This window comes from Euleptes europaea, chromosome 1 (genome assembly GCF_029931775.1).
Source record: "Euleptes europaea isolate rEulEur1 chromosome 1, rEulEur1.hap1, whole genome shotgun sequence".
Lineage (NCBI taxonomy): Eukaryota > Metazoa > Chordata > Lepidosauria > Squamata > Sphaerodactylidae > Euleptes > Euleptes europaea.
This window is the reverse complement of record NC_079312.1, coordinates 68,631,219-68,652,468: the sequence shown is the minus strand read 5'-3', so window position 1 is coordinate 68,652,468 and position 21,250 is coordinate 68,631,219. Positions and strand designations below refer to the sequence as shown.

The following is a 21,250-nucleotide window of genomic DNA, read 5'->3' as shown; positions in this document are numbered from 1 at the left end:
ACTGCTAGTCTCCCTGATACTATTTGTGCTATATATGAATGTTAACACAAGATAGCATGGAGAAGAGAAATCATTGCATGACCTATACAATGAAAGCTTCATATAATCATTATGGATTGATTGAGACAAAAAACTGATTTAAGGATTGTGTTTGAAATGTTGGAGGAAATGTTCTTGATAATATGGCTAGAAACTCACTAATTGTCTTGCCCTGCTATTCTCATGCTACGCGTTATAGCTCATTTACAGCTTGCTGCTGTTTGTTCTTCTACTTTGCCTTTGCTCTTTATCTTGAATGTCTTTGTTGTTGTTTTCCCTCTAGTTTTGACATCAAGATTGATTTACTGCAGAAGAAATTGGTGATGTGACTCCAGTTCCCATTTATGAAGCTCATTTGTTTTTCTAAGGATAAACCAGCACTGTGAGTTGTGTAAAGTTTTCAGTCTTATAGAGCAGTCTAAGTATTCTTTGAAAATAAACTTCTGACTGATAGTGAAATAAAATGTGTCAAGCTAATGATAATGATTTGCTTACTGAAAATGAGACTTTCTCTCTTTTTGAGAATGTTCTGGCCCATATCATGGAGCATCTTATTTCTTTCATTGGATTTTTAAAAGGGAGGCATTTAAAAAAGACTAACACCATGCTCAGTTCTGATATCACAGAGAGAGATGGAAAGAAAAAACAAATTCAGCTTGCAGATAGTCACTCAGATCTTCAGAGAACTTGGCAGGATTAAAGAAGGTTGAAATCAGGATGCCTGCATTCAGACATTGCATAAAAACATAGTGTGTGTGTGTGTTAAGTGCCGTCAAGTCGCTTCCGACTCATGGCGACCCTATGAATGAAAGTCCTCCAAAATGTCCTATCTTTGACAGCCTTGCTCAGATCTTGCAAATTGAAGGCTGTGGCTAAAAAACATAGTAACTCATATCCTAGCTTCAGATGCTCATTTGACAAACCCTGACTAATCATAGTTAGTGGAATGACCTGCATGCAGACAATTATATTAACTATAGTTAGGGTCCAGGGGATAACAAGAGATCGGCTATTACAACTGATCTCCAGGTAACAGAGACCAGTTCTTCTGGAGAAAATGGCCATTTAAAAAGGTGGAGTCTATGGCATTATACTCAATTGAAGTCCCTCTCCTCCACTAACCTCACCTTCCTCAGGCTCCACCCTCAAAATCTCCTGGTATTTCCCAACCTAGCACTGACAATAGTTAGTTTAGTTAAACCATGGTTTTGCTCAGTGTCTGAACTAAACCTCTAAAGCTGTATAGATATGCAATCAATGACTAACATATATTTTAAAGACTTCGTTTATTCAAGGTAAAAATCCATGGATTACAAAACCATACCTTGATGTGACTATAGTATACTTAATGACAGTTATACAAATGCTTCCTTTGAATCATTTCTTGATATTTAGTTTGTCATAAAAAGGTTTTAGACATTTTGCATTACATTATTGAACTTTTCAAGCCATCTGATGTATGGGCATTTGGGTTACAGTTCTGCCTTAGATGAATGATGTAAGAAATAACTAAACTTTCAGGCACTTGGAAATAAAGCATTGTACTATAGTGAGGTAACACTACTTATTTTTGACAACATAAGCCAAATGAACATGGTAAAGGCAGTTCTCAAACAACCTACTCAATGATTACAAAATGATTATACTGGAGGAAGTAGTTTTAGGATTGTGTAACCTTGGCTGTTAAAAATGTATGAGTACAGTCTTATCGATTGCAATGACAAGTGGACACTCAAAGATTCAGGTAGCCAGAAGGCAGGATAAGCTGGAATGCTATTTACAGAACACTACGTTAATGTTGGGCTATCATGGAAGATGTACCTGCCATTCAAGAGGATAGTACCTAGTCCTGCATAATTGATATTATAGTTGACAATATGAGGCATTTTTTTAATAAATGAAGCTTTATTTAGTTATGCAGTAGATTCTGCTTTTCATATTGCAAATAAAGTAGTCATGAATTCTATGTCCAACAGCAGTCTCAGGGACAAGTATAAAAATTAATTTAAATATGTATTTCACATAATGTGAGGATCACCTATGCAGGGCTGCCAAGTCACAATGGGCTCTTGGACAAAAATTCCATCTGACCCCTCATATGACCCTGATCCAAAACAAATAGAGCAGGTGTCACTGAGGGAATGGGGGGGGGGGTAGCTGTGAATTTCCTGCATTGTGCAGTGGGTTGTACAAGATGACCCTGAAGTCCCTTCCAGTTCTGTGTTCCAGAAAGCTTGGCTTTCTGTTATTGTCAAAATCCAACTAGTTACACCTCTCTTTCCCTTCCCTTTCCCTCCTCCCCTGCCTCCTGAGTAGGGTTGCCAGCCTCCAGGTACTAGCTGGAGATCTCCTGCTATTACAACTGATCTCCAGCCGAAAGAGATCAGTTCACCTGAAGAAAATGGTCACTTTGGGAATTGGACTCTATGCATTGAAATCCCTCCCCCCAAACCCTGCCCTCCACAGGCTTGAGAGAGAGAGAGAGAGAGAGAGAGAGAGAGAGAGAGAGAGAGAGAGAGAGAGAGAGCATGTGCGTGTCCGTCCCAAAAGGGTAGCTCCCATTCCCCATAGATAAACATTGTAAACTTTACCATGCATGGAGAAGGGGGTAACCCCTTCCGGACCCCATAATATTGGACCTCTGACCCAATCTTCACCAAACTTCAGGGTTCAAACAAGGAGAGTCCCTTGAAGCTACCCTGAAAATTTGGGAACTCTACCTCCATAAACGCCCCCACAGGAACTTCAAAACAATCCCCATAGACTACAATGGGCCTCAATTTTTCTGCAAACCCGGAAATAAGCCGAATATTGAAATTTACCTGTGTGGGTATTCGGCTTATTACGGCTTTACCGAAAAACATTGGGCCCAGTAAACTCAAAGTCGAAATTTTCTGATTTTTTTTTTTTTTTGCACAACCCTCACCACTAGGATTGCCAGGTTCCAGTGATTGCTGGAGATCTCCTGACATTACAACTGGTCTCCAGGTTACAGAGGTCAGTTCCCCTGGAGAAAAATGTTGCTTTGAATGGTGGACTCTATGGAATTATACCCAGTGAGGTCCCTCCCCTCCCCAAGCCCCAACCTTCCCAGGCTCTATCCCACAAATATGTAGGAATTTCCCAACCCTACACTCTACACTTAGGTATGTTTTAACTCCCCAGCCAGGGTAGGGATGAGAAGAAATGAGATGGGAGAATGAGGGGACAAACAGAAGGAGTAGCAGCTGAGGGAGAGAAAAGTGAAGGCATACCAGGTTGGTTGATGGGCTTAGCAACATACCATGATAGGCAAGTGTTTGCCTCAGCCTCATTGTAGTTTAAAAAGTTTGCACTCATGGAGGGCTTTGTATATACAAGAATGTCAAACAGTACTATGAAGTCAAAGCTTCTTTATGTTTACACTGCTTTGCTTTACCTGCACCCCTAGTGGCTGTAGTACAAACCTGTACTAATAGAAAAATTAATTAAAATGCATTCACTGTATGCAAGATGAGTCTAGCTTCACAGGCATTCACTTGGATGTGGACTTCCTGAACTGTGTACCCTCAGTTCCCCTCATCCCCTTGGTAGCCCAATCAGTAGGGTTGCCAGCTCTGGGTTGGGAAATTCCTGGAGATTTTGTGAGTGGAGTTCGGGGAAGAGAGGGATCTCAGCAGGGTATAATGTCATAGAGTTCATCCTCCAAAGCAGCCATTGTCTCCAGGGGAAATGATCTCTGTAGCATGGAGATCACATGTAACTCCGGGTGATCTCCAGCTGCCACCTGGAGGTTGGCAACCCTACCTGTCAATCACACAATCTATTTTACCAATTCTGTTATAATTATTGAAAGCAGTGTATTGTTTTAAATACCACCACTTACTGAATCATCCTTATTGCATTGCAGTATCTGTGAAGACTATCTGAATCTGTATTTTTTGTGTACGGCTGTACGCTATAAATTTTAAGGACATGAAAGGGAGCCTGAAATATCCTGAGAGTCAAGCTTTGATACACTCTTGAAAATGAGCAGTCCTCACCAATGCTTAAGTAAAACATTTAATGCCAGTCTCCATAAGATTTTTCTTTTTTGGGGGAGGGGAGGAAATCACACTTTCAATCCTGATCCTACAGATCTATGTAGTAGTAACGTCCAAGTTGTAGTTTCCAAGTGATGAGGAAATAATACAAGATTAATTTGAACAGGACTGTTTTACTGTGCTTTTTCTCAATTGGAATCCCATTACAATCTCAAAACCGTGAGGGCCAAAGAAAGCATGATGGTGTCCTCATGGCTGCTATGAGGATGCTGCCACGTTTTGTTTGGCCCTCAGATTCAAAGAACAAGGGCGTGTATTTATCTGCCACTGTGGCATGTAATAGAAAAGAGTAAGAGTCCAGTAGAACCTTAAAGACTAACATGTAAGTGGCATGCAAGTGAGCTATTGTGAGGCCTGCTCCCACATTTTATCAGCCTTTTGCATATGACTGCTTTACAGCATCTGAGAGAGGGTCAGGGCAGCACACCAGTTTTCAAACAAAAGAAATTGCCTAACTAATAGGGTTGCTAACCTCCAGGTGGTGGCTGGAGATCTACTATTACAACTGATCTCCAGCCGAGAGATCTGTTCACCTGGAGAAAATGGCCGCTTTGGCAATTGGTCTCCATGGCATTGAAGTCCCTCCCCTCTCCAAACCTGCCTTCCTTAGGCTCTGCCCCAAAAATCTCCAGGTATTTCCCAACCCAGAGCTGGCAACCCTGCTAAGTGATCCACCATTTTGTTTCTAGAAGAGGTCAAAATAACACACCTCAGAAACTCACAAGTAGAAGATTGTGGTTCCAATAATCCCCTGTTGGTTCCCACCATTATCTGCTACTCTTAAGCATATGCACATAAAGGTCAATTGTGTCATTATCACTAAAATCCATCAAAAGAACAATCTGTGATTTGATATAATCCTTTTAAAAGATCATCTCAACTAGTGCACATGCTGTGGCAGTGACCTCCACAAGTTATGCATTTTATGAAGATCTATTTCCTCTTGAACTATTTAATGCTGGATTAACCAGAATTCTGGGTATGGTATGTGAAGAAAATGTCTTTCTTTTCAAGAGTGCAATCCTAAACAGAGTTACACCTTTCTAAAACAAGCCTGTGGCAAACCACCTCTGTTACTCTCTTGCTTTGAAGATCCTATGGAGTTGTTTAAGATTCAAAGAATTTAGAATGTTTTGGCTCTCTGACTGATGAACACCTATGTGGTATGTTAGGCTGTGAGAGAGTGACTAATCCAAGGTCTCCCAGCATGTTGGTGTGGCAGAGTGTGAATTTGAACCCAGGTCTCCCAGTTTCTAGGCTAGCACTCTAACACTGTAGCACATATTCCTGTTAATATTTAGGAGTAGGGGCTGAATTAATTTCATTACCATATCTAAGTATTTTAAGGGGGTGCTTATTGATTTTATCGTTATACACCCTTTAATCTTCACAACATTTTAGACTAAAGTATGAGTACAAAAATAAAGTGTAAATTGGCACTCGTGGTTTATTTCCTGCATGTACATATAACTACAGTAAAAGTCATTTGCCTCACAAAATTGGAGGTGGAAAGGGGTATCAACTTACAGTCAACTTACGGCAACCCCTTAGGGTTTTCAATGCAAGACGCTATGGCCCCGAACTTTCCTGGGGTTACTTTTGCGACCGCATAGCCAGGAAGTGAGAAAAGGGGAGGGATTTTCCCTTCAGATCCCCAATAGGGCTGGGGGGCTGCAGTATTTGGCTTCAGCCACAACTCAATCAGCCAATCTGTGCCCAGGCTTGTGAGCGAGGGGTGGGGATTCCAGGAGGGACTGGAAGCCGAAGCTGTTCACTCTGGCCGTCCCTCCCTTGTTCAGCAAGTTGTGGCAGGAGCGATTGGCTCCTGGCTTCTCCTTCATCGGCCGCACCTCCTCATCAGGCCAGGGATGGACATCGGCAGCACTGTCAACCAGAGCAAAAAGGAAGTGGCTGGTGGACAAGCAGCAAAGGAGGAGTCAGCGGCTGTGGTGGCTGAGAGCGAGGTGAGCCTGGAGAATTGGCCTCAGCAGGTGATGATGAAGAGGCAACATACTGGGCACAGAGCAGCAACTTTCTGGCTACAACCTGTCAGTGGTGGTCCCATCTGGCCCAGGAGCCAGGTGGAGTGGGAACAGCTCCTAGGGCCCTGTGGCGGCAAGCGAGCAGCATGAGCAGTGACAACGTTGAAAAGGACAGGTTCGCAGGAGGGCAGGGGTTCCCCCTCCCACCCACTGCATGGGTCCATGGACCCCCCCCCCCCGGGATCTGAAAATCCTTTTTCATCTGATCTCAGCCACAGCCTCTCCTGTCCCAGGGCAGCTGCTGGCCATGGGTGCTCATTTGGCAGCCATATAATTCTATAACAAGGCCCTTGGCTTTGCTGATCCATGTAATTCCTTCATCGTCAGGTGGGCCATCGAGGGCTGGAGGCGGAGTTCCCTGCCACTCAGTGTCTGCAGGCCCATCACATTTCCATCCTCAAAGGGATTATAGCTCAGCTTCTAGTGATTTGCTGGCTGCGTTTGAGGCCACTGTGTTCTGGGCCGTCTTCACATTGGCCTTTTACAGGGCTTTCCACAGCAACAAGCTGGTCACAGCTTCAGGCTGGAATTGTTGGGGTGGGCACTCAGGTGGCAGGACATCACCACACAGGAGCAGGAGTTCTGCATGGTAGAATAGCAGTCCAAAACAGATCAGCGGGAGGTGAGGGCTCATGTGCATCTCCTGGCAGCTCCCCAGGGACAGCCTTGCCCAGTCCGTGTGGCTAGGGATTATCTAGCCATCAGGTTTCAGATCCCAGACCCCTTTCTTGTCCATGCAGATGGGGGCCTACCTCACCAGGTTTCAGTTTCCCAGGCAGGCCTGGCCATTCTGAGGTTCCATCTTGGGGACTATGGGGTGCACTCCTTCCGCACTGGGGCTGCCATGGGTGCATCCAGGCCATCGGGCACTGGAGGACCACTGCTTTTAAGACCTGTATTCACCCTGCCTTTACACCAGTTGCTAACTACCTTTCTTTTAGTCCCAGCAGGGCAACACAGTGTGTGGATAATGGGTCACAATATCCACATGGCTGGGATCTACGCAACTTCATCCGGATGGGGGAATGGCCTTGGGCCTCGAGGAGTGTCTATCAATCACATAGATTGGGTGCAAGGAGATGTGTTGAGAGGAACTGACGACCACCATCATTCGGCAGGTCGTCATTCACAGGTCTCCAGATGCCTTGGTAATAGAGCTGGGCGAAAACAATCTGACTAGCAAGAAAAGGGTGGAACCTATTGATGGCTATGGCCGCAGGTTTGCAATTTATCATCTCCTGCCTCCCATTGACACAGCTGTTCTAGTCTGAGTTGCTGGAGCATCGTGAGTGGCATGGGGCAGTCTTCCTGGGCAGAATCAATGTGACATGACGGAAACTGAGCAAGGCAGCTGGGCAGATCATGGATGTGGTAGGTGGGTCTATCATATGGCTCCTGGACATTTCATTCAGACAGGCAGCCTTCTTTTGAGCAGATGGTGCACAACTTTCCAAATGGGGCCAGGACATGTGGCTGCACCACATTTGAGGCGGCCTCCTTTCATGTGTGTGGTTGTAGGAGTGTTGGCAGGAGCTGGGTAGTTGCCCACCTCTTTTGGCAGTTTGGGGCATCAGGCCAGATCCAAATTGGGAGAGGCTGAGCTGTCATGCCTCCTTCCCCTGGAATGTGGAGCTGTTCTGCGTTATGCCCAGCTTGGGGGCTGATGCCTGGCTCCAACCCTCAGGTGGCAAAAGAACCACACAGTAGTTTATGCCCATGTGGGGCCCCTAGATGTGCCATCCCATGGTGCTCCCCTAGAAGGCAGGCTGGGGTGAAGAGTTGCGTTATTGGCCAACAAGAGGGTCATCCAATTGTGGATCCTGCCCTATACTATGCCAGTGCTCCTCTGATTGTCCTTAATAAAGGCTGTGGCCATTTCCAAGTTAACGGGGGTCTAATGTTATTCTTTCCATCAACCTCCCTCCCTCTCTTGCTGGTTGCAAACAGAGGTGGTTTGCCATTGCCTGCCTCTGCAAAGCAACCCTGGACTTCATTGGTCTCCCATCCAAGTACTAACCAGGTGTCACTCTGCTTAGCTTCTGATATCTAATGAGATTGGGCTAGCCTGGACTATCCAGGTCAGGGCCCTCACAAAATTGGAAACTGCCATATACAAAAAAGGGATCTGAAAATTAAAAGCACTACATAAAACATTTAAATACCAGATAGTTACCAGACATTTGTTCACTTGCATATTTCCATTTATTAATTTGCCTTTGTGATGCATTTGTTGTTTCTGCATGATTGTGCAGTATACCATATTGGTTGATAACATTTGAAATGGAACTATAATGTATGATTATGGATTATATGGGTACTTTCCACACCAGCACCTGATGTCTTGAGGTTGCCCCTTGCATTTACTGTAGTATGACATAGGACCTATCCTAGCAGTCACATTACACCACCAAAATAATGTAAGAATTTGTACCAGAAGTTTTTTTTCCCAGTATATGCATTTGGACATCCACATTGTTCTCCCAAATCAAGCATGCATGAGTCTAGAAACACGCTTCCAACACCTGAGGGTAAAATACAAAATAGATTGCTGCAGTTCTGTTATTAGCACTGACAGTACTGATCACTTGTTGTGGAGAGGAATTGAACTGAGGCAGACTTTCGTTCCATAGATGATCAACCCACTGACAGCAGCAATCTTCAGTTTGATAGTGGAGTTGTGAGGGGAGATCACTGAGGGAGAGAAAGCCATTCTGTTTGAGACAGACATCCTAAAATATGCCTTATTATGGCCATTGTCCCTTCGCTCTGCTCATCCACATATCAAGGCTTCTGCAGCACACCCTGTCAATAATTACACAGTGCAGTCCTAAACAGAGTTGCACCCTTCCAAACCCATGGACTTCAAAGAGCTTAGAACGGTGTAACTCTGCTGAGGATTGCAGTAGTAGTCTCTCTTTGTGGATGAAGCATTGTTTCCCTTTTAGCCAAAGCCTAGTTGCCATTCTGGTATCCCACAAAAGTTTTTTTGACCCTTTTTATACTGTAGGGTGCACAATTTCTGTTTGGTTATGGTAGGATCCCCCCCCCCCCAATAAAAATGTCTCACCTGGCATGTGTTTACATTGGTTCCTTCGCTCGCTCTGCTTCTCCTCTAATCCACTGCATATTTTCTCTCTCTCTCTCTCTCTCTCTCTCTCAGACATTATATGTGCATGAAGAAAATTACTGAAAACAGAGCGATGTTGACATTAACCCCTCCCCCAAACACACAAAAGAAAATAAATCTTCTAATCCCATCCCTAGCTCAGATGGTAGCATTATACACCTGCATTACCATTCAGGGCCAAATTATATTACATGTTTTGTTGTGAGTTGTTTTGGAGGAGATCTTTCATTTTCATTTTTTTAAATTAAATGCAGCTATGGAGCCTGTAATTTACAGCAAAAGACTGGAATAGGAGGACTGGCTTTGGAGTTTTTACACAGTCGCCTCCCCAAACTTCTTCTCCACCTGATTTTTGTGGAAGAATAACCACTGAGTGAAACACCGGTGCACACATACAGTTTTGTCCTCAGTGTTGATGCCAGTCGCTCTGTCTCATGTTGATGCCTACGAGGCAGCAGCTGCTTGTATGATTTGATGTCACAGCAAACACAGCTTTGTTTCTACTGTAATTATGATGTCAAATATCTTTGGGGAATCTGTTTTCAAGGAAAGTGGAACAGAACTCTCTTCTCGTGTACTTTAATAATCATGCTGCTTGGAGTGGCTAATTGAGATCCTTGGCATGGTGTTATTTTGATAGTAATGGGGACCATGGCAGGGTTCTGCTGCTCAGTTTAGCACACAAGTAAATTGGCGTAGCCTGTGCCAGTTAGCAAACTGGCTGAGATGAGCTACCCAAACGGTTGCGCAGGAATTATTTCAACATGAACTAATGTGTTTGTTTTCCTTCTTTAAACCTGACTAATCTCTGCAATGTAAATTAAAACTAGACTTGCCAGATGTCAGGGTTTTTGATGCAGCTAGAAGGTTGCACTGTTTCTCCCACACACACACACACACACACACACACACACACACACACACACACACACACACACAGAGGTTTATAGGCCAGCAACTACTGTCAGAATTTGAACCATGCAGAAGAGAGGTTGTTAGTTAAACGGAGGGACATTTCAGTTGTCAAACTGACTGCTGGTATAACACTTTTCATTTTATTTAAGTGTCCCTAGACATTGTCAAAGCTTTCATTAAGTAGCAGTTGACATATATGGATTAAGACAATTCTTAATCCATTATCAGATTCCCACTGTAATTTACACTTGTGCTTTAATTTTCTTTGTTTAGCCTCTGGTTACTCTTCCAGATGACAACATTCTTCCAATTTTGGCATGATTGCCATTTTCACACCACAGCTAGGTGTCACTTGTTCTCTGTTTGAGCCTCAGCGCTGAAGAACTGTTCACCTTGCTATTCTGAAAGCCTCAGGGAAACAATATGCTATCTTGTAGGAAATGTGTGATTCACAACAGTAAAGGCTTTTTCCTGTCAATCCACCTTGAGGTAGCACATAAATGAAAATAAAATCTGTGTGATACAGACCTAGGTATATGTACCAACCTCTTTTTTTCCAAATTTTGTGACTATGTGGACAATCTACATGTAAGCACATATGTTGCAAAATGGAGCACAGAATAATTATTGGGTGTGATTCTTGGGTGTGATCAAGCATTAACACATATTTACAAAAGGGGACTCCTCTACATTGTTCTGTTTTGAGCACAGAAATACTGTAACCAATGTTTAATTTTCTTCTTCTAATTATGATAACATGACTGAATCCATATGTCTCCCCCTGTAATACAGCTTTGCTCTGCCTTTTATACAGTGTTTTTATTTCTTGGTTCTATGTTCCGTATATCAGTTGTACTCAGGTCCTCAGATGATAGAGCCCAATCTCAATGCGGCCTCCATGTTCAGCTGGGGCAATAATAATTTATCTGATTCCTTAGCCCCATAGAACATCCCCACCACCACCAAATGGGCATGCCTGCACACAGTGACTGCATGCATAAACAAAATTCAGGATGACCGCACGATGACAAGATGAACAGTGAAAGCAAATGGAACCCCTGCATAGCTGTTGTGTTTTCTCAGTTTATCCTCAACCATCCTGCTGCTTCTCACAGGCTATTGGGCAAAAGCACATCTTGTACAGAGGGTGAATTAATGGGCTCATCTCCGTTGTCTTTCACCTCCTCCCTCTGCTTCTTCCTGTTTCTCTTAGCTGAAATATGCCAACTAAGTAGAATTAGTACATTGCAAACCTTCATATCTGCTTGGACAAGTTTTGTGGTTTGAAGAGCAAATTACAGCACATAAACAATAGAGCTGGTGCTAGTGTCACTTTTGTGCTGGTTCTCATAAAAGCCTTGCTTGTCCTGGATTGCTTCCAAAGCAAGGTGGCTTAGCAATCTACATATGCCATGAAGATGTAACACAAGGAGCTGCAGGAAGACTAAAAATAGGAAGATCAGAGAATGTTAGTACAAGTCAATGCTTGAGAGCCAAGCTAGAACATTATGCCACGCAGCATTAAAAGTGAAACTACACAAAGCAGGGGGGCTGCATATATGTTTTCATCATTTTTGTGTGGGTTTATTCCAAAATCATAAGGTTGGTGGTATTGGCTGGTCTTCCTTCTTTCTGCACAAAGTATCAACTTAATTGTAAAGTATCCTACACTAAAAAAATACAAAATCCTAGAGCATCACCTCATATCAATAATTCTATTAGTGGAATCATCACAGGCCAAATTTGGATCAGTCCTGAGTCATCAATCTAAGTTGTTGGTAAAAACGACTGCATGCCCAAGTTTTATCCTCACTTCAGAAATATAGCTCAAAGTAGGTGGAGCCCTGTGGCGCAGAGTGTTAAGCTGCAGTACTGCAGTCAAAAGCTCTGCTCACGACCTGAGTTTGATCCTGACGGAAGTCGGTTTCAGGTAGCCGGCTCAGGGTTGACTCAGCCTTCCATCCTTCCAAGGTCGGTAAAATGAGTACCCAGCTTGCTGGGGGTAAAGGGGAGATGACTGGGGAAGGCACTGGCAAACCACCCCGCAAACAAAGTCTGCCTTGGAAACATCGGGATGTGACATCATCCCATGGGTCAGGAATGACCCGGTGCTTGCACAGGGGACCTTTACCTTTACCTTTTAGGTGGAATATATCCTGGGCAAAAGCCTAGGAAAGATGGTAGCGAATTGACGTTGAATACCAGAGAGGGATTATATTGAATTTCTGATCCCTGCTGTTCTGACTTAAGTATTCCATTTTGCTTTCACTTTCCCTTTGTGCAAATCAAACCTGCTATTTCCATGATATTTTCTGTTTCCTCATATAATCCTTTTCTTGTAAAATGTATCCATAAGAACATAACATAAGAAAGGCCATGCTGGATCAGACCAAGATCCATCAAGTCCAGAAGTCTGTTTACACAGTGGCCGACCAAGTGCCGCTAGGAAGCCCACAAACAAGAAAACTGCAGCAGCACCATCCTGCCTGTGTTGCACAGCACCTAATATAATAGGCATGCTCCTATGATACTGGAGAGAATAGGAGTGCATCATGACTAGTATCCATTTTTACTAGTAGCCATGAATACACCTCTCCTCCATGAACATGTCCACTCCCCTCTTAAACCCTTCCAAGTTGGCAGCCATCACCACATCCTGGGGCAGGGAGTTCCACAATTTCACTATGAGTTGTGTGAAGAAATACTTCCTTTTATCTGTTTTGAATATCTCACCCTCCAGCCTCAGCAGGTGACCTCGCATTCTAGTACTATGAGAGAGGGAGAAAAGCTTCCATTTTCAAAAGCATTATCTATTTTAGGTATATTTTATGTACAAATGGCATACATTGTACATATAGAATACTAGATAAATTAAGTATAAAAATACACAAATCTGTGTGTGTGTGTGTGTGTGTGTGTAAAATGCCACAAAATTGCAGTCGACTTACAGTGACTCCAGCAAGGGGGTTTCAAGACAAGTGAGAAACAGAGGTGCCTTGCCATTGCCTTCTTCTGCAGAGTCCTCCATGATGGTCTCCCTTCCAAATAATGACCTGGCTTAGCTTCCAAGATCTGACAAGAACAGGCTATACAATGCTGCCTTCTCTCCCTACACAAAAATCTACAAAACTAACGCTGAAAATAAGCCACTAACAAAAATATGAATATAAAAGAAATGAAATAGAGAACAAGCCACAGGCTGGGAGTAGGTGGGTGGGAGTGAGGATGGGAGTAAAATTAGCAGATTGAACTGGATTGTATCTAGATCAATATATCAAGGATGCACTCAGGACAGCCCTTGAAAACTCAGAAACTCCAGTTGGTACAGAATGCTGCAGCCCAGTCACTATTGGAAGCTAGAATGACAATGCATATTATATCCACACTGCACCTACTCCATTTACCTATCAATTACCAGGTTCAATTGAAGGTATCGGTTATCATATACAAAGTCTTTCATGATCTTGGACCCTCATATCTGCAGAATTGCCTCCCCTGTTATGCTCTGCCATGACATCTTTGCTCATTTGAGCAAAGCCTTCTGAAGATGCCACCTTGAAAGTGGGTAAAATCAACACATGCTGTCTGTTGTGGCTAGGGTTGCCATCCTCCAGGTAATAGCAGAAGATCTCCTGCTATTACAACTGATCTCCGGCTGATAGAGATCAGTTCACCTGGAGAAAATGGCTGCTTTGGCAATTGGACTCCTTGGCATTGAAGTCTTTCCCCTCCCCAAACCCCACCCTCCTTAGGCTCTGTCCCAAAAAACCTCCCGCCAATGGCGAAGAGGGACCTGGCAACCCTAGTTGTGGCTTCCACTTTGTGGACTGGCCTGCCTGAACAGATCAGAAAGGCCCCCCCCCACACACACACCCCTAGCATTCTGTTTATTGTATGCATTATCTTGCTCTTACTGCATTGTTTTCTACTTTTGTAATTCCATTTTGGGATTTTTTATGACAGGGGTTCTCAGCCTTTTTGAGTCTGCAGGCACATTTGGAATTCTGATATTGCATGATGAGCAACATGGCTCCCACAGGAGTAGGGTTGGATATTTGGGGATGGAGCCTGAGGAAGGCAGGGTTTGGAGAGAGGAGGAACTTCAATGCCATAGAGTCCAACTGCCAAAGAGGCCATTTTCTCCAGGGGAACTGATCTTTGTCGCCTGGAAATCAGTTGTGATAGCGGGAGATCTCCAGCCATCACCTGGCAACACTACACAGGAGGCAGAGCCAGCCGCAAAATGATTGCCACAGCTTAACTTCAGTAACATAGTACAGATGCTTATGCTGTGGTGGCAACTGCTGCCAAAGCAACATTGTAAAAAAAAAAAAAAAACCTAGCACAGCCAATCAACTCTCCATCAGAAGCCTTGCTGGGCAAAAGCCCTACCTAGCCCCACTTACTTCCTAGAAAACACTTGGCGGGTGCCAGAAAAGGTGTTGGCAGGTGCCATGATACCCACAGGCAACCATGTTGGGGACTCCTGGCTTATGACATATTATGTCTGGTCCTTTTTTGCATTGTTTCTAATTTTTGTGATCCTAGTCCTGTTGCACTGATTGTTGGATATGTCATGATATATGATTGCATGGCCTTACACTGTGTAATCTGACTTGAGTATCAGTGGGAAAGGCAGGCTAAGAATAAGGTAAATAATAATAAATAATAAAGAATGGGGATGGTGAGAAGCAACACCGTGAGTTCCTCAATTACCCTGAGCGACACAAGGGTGCAATTTTTATTATATATACCTGGTGACAAAACAGTACAGTTATTTAATAAGGATGTTTTCTTTCACTGCCATAGAAATCTTTCTAATCCTAGCTCTGACAATGCAAACAGTTGGAAAAGAGAAAAGAAAGAGGTTCTTTCAAAGTAAATGCCAGTACTTGATAGAAAGTTTCACCCGAGAAGAGATTTTCTGCTCCCACAATATATAAATGCATGGATAGAGACTATCTGAGTCAGTACCCGCTTGCCAGTGTGAATTGCAACACCATAGGGATGATAAGTTATGTTTTTATTTTATTTTATTTTTGTCTATGAAATGGATTTGCTGAAATGGAACCATACAAAGTCTTACCTATGTGGCAGCTGGGGTGACTGCCCTGGGACCCGTGCTAGGGGGGCATGCTGGGGCCCCCTCAGCCACTGAATTGCCCTGGTTGCCAGCTACTGCTGCCCTTTCTTCCACCATTATGACTACAGATGCAGTGATGGCAAGGGGTATCACTCAGGCAGCAGCAGGCTCTCAGCTGTAGAGCATTTGGAGGGGGGCCCCTACACGTGGCTAGATTTTCCAGCATATCATTGGCAATCAGCTGTGGGGTGGTAGGAGGCCCCATACCCCCACCACCCTAGAGCTCATTGCATTTGCTAACCGCTGTCTGAATTTCAGACTACAGCTGGCAATCAGCTGTAGGGTGGTAGAACAGGGCACTTCGGGGAAACTTGCTGCTGCCTTATCACCATTGTCCCACTGACTCTCACAGCAGCTGAAGGGGTGGAAAGAAAAAGGAATGAATTATGGAGAAAGAAAGCACAGCCAGGAAGGCTCCAGGCAGTGAGGAAGAAGACTTAGCTGGCTGGCTGGCTGCAGGTCCCATCAGAATGGAAACCACAGGAAGAGCTGCCGCCTCTGAAGGTGATGCCTTCATTTTGCCCACCACTGTTAGTGGCAGGAAGGATGAAAGGCCGCAGTTTCTCCACAGAGGCGGCGGCTCTTCCTGAAGATTGTACCTGGTCTATACTAGAAAGTCTTGAACAATTTCAATTTCTTCATTGTAAACCTTAAAGTTAAGTAACTCTCCTGTAGTCATTACTTTTGTCTTCTTGATGTTCAGCTATAGTCCTGCTTTGGCACTTTCTCCTTTAACTTTCAGAAGTAGTCGTTTCAAGTCTTCGCTATTTTCTGCCAGTAATGTAGTACCATCGACATATCTCAAACAGTTAATGTTCCTCCCCCCCATTTTCACGCTACCTTAATCTAAATCTAATCCAGTTTTCCTAATGATCTGCGTACAAAAGAGATGGGGAGATAAAATACATCCTTGTCTAACACCTTTGCCAATTGGAAACCATTCTGTTTCTCCATATTCTGTCCTAACCTTGGCCTCCTGTCCAGAGTACAGGTTGCGCATCAAAACAATCAGATGTCGTGGCTTAAGAAAGAACAATTCAAGGATGCATAATTATTTAAGTCAAACCAAAATAAACATGAATAAAACTCTCTCACTGTTACTCTAATTCCAAACAGATGGTAACCTACTACTGCTCATTCTATCATATACCATCTGTATTTTGCTAAAGAATGTAATATTGAAGATAATGTAAAAATGAGAGAGTCCAGTATTTCATTTCTTGAGTCATACAAGACTTCAAAGAAGAATGAAATTCTGCATGCACATTATTTACAGAGTGACATAAATATAATAGAAAAGATCTTCTGTGAAGGGTTAAATTGGGGAAAACAAGAAATGGTGCAAAGGCTAATGGAAGAGTTAAAAAGCTAGCAGTGCAGTGGCTTATTGTGAGAAAATTCAGTTGGACACCTTCATACTGCATTTCAGTTGGGAATGAGAACTATGGGATTATTCCAAAGCATTCACGGGGGAAAAATGGGTTTGAAAGAAAGTAGAAAAGTAGCATATATAGATGTTATGGTAGAAAATTCCAAATATAAAGGCCAGCACATTGAAATGGGTGGAATCAAGAGAGTTGCACAGGGGGTAGAATTAAGGTCACAGACAGAAATCATATATAAGGCCATAAAAATGTGGAGCAAGGCCACACAAGAGCTAAAGTGATCAGATAGATCTCTCCTGATTATATTTCTACATGCCAGTCAGGATCTCTACAGGCAACGCTTACCAGAAGATGACATGACGTGACAAGTTGCCGTTCAGCTAAAAGAACAGCAGAAAGCTTGATGTAGGCTGAACCTTTTCCAAATTATACAGAAAGTTGGCTTCAAATTTTAAAACTCTATAATACAGATTTGGGCAGATATGACTGCAGGGTTAAGTAGTCTGGACGAATGTTAGTATATTAAAACCTAATCCAAACAAGACAGAAGTGCTGTGAGTGGGAGCAATGGCTGATCGAGAAAGCAGAGTGCAACCAGTTCTGGATGGGATTGCACTCCCCCTGAAAGATCAGGTTGCAGCTAGAGAATTCTTTTGGACACATTTTACTTTGACAGAGAGGTTCAGAAGTTGCCCAAAATGTCATGACGTGCCCATTCTTGAAGAAAGCCAACCTCACCACAGCCACATATGCCTTAATCAAAGCCGGACTTGACTATTGTAATGCACTATGTGTAGAGATGCCCTTGAAGATTGTTCATAAGCTGCCATTGGTGCAAAATCAGCAGTGTGAGTTCTTACTTGGATTTGCCACTGAGATCATATTAATTTCATCTGCACTGGCTTCCAATTTGTTTCCAGGCAGCATACAAGGTGCTGGCTTTGACTTTTAAAATCCTAAATGTCTTGGTTGATCAATCAACTGTCTCTCCACCCATATTGTCTGATCCAGCACTTGAGATCTGCTTAAGAGAAATAGTGTTGTCTATTTGGCTGGCAGGGACTCAAGGAAATGTTTTCTTCTGCCTGTCACCTGTGGAATACTCTCCCACAGAAATATTATAAGGACCTTCTAGATCTGGGCTGAAAGACCTGCCTGTTCCAAAGGGTCTTTGATTTAGATGGAAGAGTGTATATGGATATTTATATTTTATAGTGGTGTTGCTTGGAAAGTGGAATGGTTTTTCTGATCTTATTTAAGTTATTTTGCTTTATCGTATATTGTAAATCTCCATTGGGAATCCATGTTGGTTGAAAGGCAATTATTACATTTACTAAATAAATAAAGTAGAACAAAGTATGGTTTGCACTGGCCTTGAGGAGTGTTATATAAGAATAGATTATTAACTGGCTTGGACTTGTGGTCTTGGAAATGGGTAGTGAGGTCTTGAAAAACAGCTAGTATGGTTAGACGGGGTGAAGAATATATACGACAGTTGCATACTGTAAAGCTGTACTTACTATTCATCACAAAATAGCTAGAAGCTGCTATACTCTTGCTTCTTCTCACATTTACTCATTCTGAAAAGGCAGTATTGCCATAACGGGGAGAAAGTAGTGGGTGCGAAGGCCTGCTGGAACGGTCTGGTGCGCTCCTCAAACAGCAGGAAGGTCTGCTCAGTTCCCTCTGTCAGAACTCTCAAATTGCTGGGAAGGTCTCACATTAGGGTTGCCAGCTCCGGGTTGGGAAATACCTGGAGACTTTTGGGGTAGAGCCTGAGAAGGGCGGGGTTTGGGGAGGGGAGGTTACGTCAATGCCATAGAGCCCAATTGCCAAAGCAGCCATTTTCTCCAGGTGAACTGATCTCTATCAGCTGGAGATCAGTTATAATAGCAGGAGATCTCCAGCTAGTACCTGGAGGTTGGCAACCCTATCTCACATATTCAGCTGCAACTCTCAGCAAACTTAAGGCATTTATTTCAGTAGGTTTGAGAGCCAGAAGGTGATCTTATGATCTTAGCATTTCTGAAAATCCCTAGGTTATGGACATGCTAATGCAAATATAAGAAACAGGAAACTATACTAGATAGACCCTTCATCTGATCTGTTCTCTTCTTGTGCTCTTATATTTCAAGACAAGGTGCTGTACAAAACAAAAACAATCCAAAATATAATCAGCTGAAACAACACTATTGATGGGGAACCGAGCTGCTGTTGGGCTATCCTTTTCTGGATATTTGTTTTGCAATGCAAAAGACAACAGAATCCAACAAGAAATTTCAAGGTCATGGTAATTTCTGATATTTACAAAGCTCTGATGGTCAGTGTTGCTGGGCCATAGCACATGATCAGAGGCAGATTAGGAAAAATTGTATATCTGTATAACATGATAAAGTTGTCACACTGGCCAGCATTTGTGGCATAATATTCAACAAGGACCTCCACATAAAAGTAGCTCCATGTTTCTACAAACATAGGTTCTTTGGAAAGCTTTGATCCTGCGAATAAATTTATCCTTTGTCCAAAGAGAAAGAGAAAGGTTCAAATCAAGAGAAAAATCAAGGGAAATTACTTTACACAGCCAATAAAAATATCCCCACTTTTCCATGAAGTTTACTGGATGACCTTGGGTCAGTCACTCTTAGAGTTGCCAGGCAATGCCTGTTTCATCCTCTTGCTAGCATAATTATCATATTATTTACTTCACTAACTGCAGAAAAGTAAAAGATTGTAACTTCTCCACTCATAAAACGCCTGCCAACTGGCGGGGGGTTGTGGGAAGGAGTGCTGGAGAGAAAATTCTAAAAAATGCAGGCTTCTGTATTTACTGGATGTTCTCACTGTATTTACTGGATGTTCTCACCAAAAGTGAGGGTTACTATAGGAATCACTGAAAACACTGGTAAAACCACAGAGTTTCTAGAGCTTCCCCTGAAGGGGCAAAGTGTAGCTGTAGGAATCACCAGACACCATAGAGTTTCTAGTGATTACCTTCATCATTTCTGGAAAGAACTTCCTGTAAGTACATAAGGCTGCATTAAAAAATATATCACGCTACTACTCTGAGTGGTGGCGGACAATGGGATCTGGAGGTGAGGGATCCCCCACCTCCACCAGGGGCTTAGCAGCCCTAATCACTCTCTGTCAGTCTAACATATCTCACTACATATGCTGCTGAGAACTGCTTGGAGAAAGGACAGGATAAATATACTAGATTGATAAATATATTAGATAGACTGTTACTGCAGGTCATACTAGTCAGGCTGCTAATATTTTCATATTGGGAAAATATAGAATGTAGGCCTAGTGATTATGTGAAGAAAAAATAACTCATTTCCTTGGTTTTATCTGAAATCACTTTTTACAAAGAGTTGCAAAGGTCTGTATAATGAACCAAGTGATAATGTTACCCTTGTTCACATTTAGCAACAAATAATGAAAGCAGCCAAATAAAGAAAGTGTCTAGATTAAAGAATGGGTTATTTTACAGGTTTTATTGGAGACCTTTTTGAGTTTGGGTGTAAATGAAGCAAAAGCCTGTAATGAGCATGTCATGTTTTTGGCAAATAAACCTACTTTACTGATTATAGTTTACAGTGCTAAGGATTACAAATGAAATTAACTGTACACTTTTTTATAAACAGTAGTAATCTTACTGCAAATATATAGAGACTCTAATAGGTCAAGAGGAAGTTCAGTCAGCATTGCCTTAAGCATTTTATATAACGCCAGCAATATACATCTTTGGAAAAATACTAATGATCTCAGTGGTGGAAATCAGGAGAAGAAAAAGTATATTAGTGTACACCAGTTTGCAATCTCTTGGTGAGTTTTATGGATTCTCACTGTTTGATATTGATGGTTCACTTCGCTAGTACTGGTAAAAAAATGTTCCTGAATTTTCCATGGATGGGGCAAAGTCGTCTAATTTGTATCTGAAGATAAGCACTGCAATCTTAGCTCTTAAAACAGATTCTAACATTACATGGTCTTTAGCAATCACTCCATAATAACTCGTGTATTGCTGAATGTAAATACTGCCAGAATTCAGCTGGAATAAACATGCTTTTATGAGTGGAGAAGTTACAATCTTTTATTTCTGCAGTTAGTGAAGTAAATAATATGATAATTATGCTAGTAAGAGGATGAAACGGGAGCAGATTCTGAAAGGTTAAATGCATGTTGTTAATGCCATTATCTATTAAGAAATATTTCCATGTGGAAAAGTCCAAACCTTGATGGGATTAATATAAATATTGTCTATCAGTTTTACACCCAGAAATATTTTGTTTACTTATATGAAATTGTTTATATGTTTATGAAGCAACTATCTCCCACTTTCCTCTGTCATATTGTTGCTATTTGAACTATATGTATGAAAAAGGGAATGTGATTATAAGCTGCAATTGCAATTTTTAAATTTAATTTAGAAATGTGTATGTATATGTATATAAATGCATATCCCACCTGCATGGCTTTAAAAAAAATCTTACACATATAAATCAATAGAATGATAT

General features: G+C 42.4%; 1 protein-coding gene across 1 annotated transcript in view; it reads left to right on the top strand.

Moving 5' to 3' along the window:
* The first annotated feature begins 325 nt into the window (after nt 1-325).
* Nucleotides 326-21,250, top strand: part of ATP2B2 (ATPase plasma membrane Ca2+ transporting 2) — a 384,163-nt gene continuing 363,238 nt past the window's right edge. The window contains exon 1 of the mRNA XM_056866978.1: nt 326-421. The gene's annotated coding sequence lies outside the window, so the exon portion shown is untranslated. The remainder of the gene's footprint in view (nt 422-21,250) is intronic.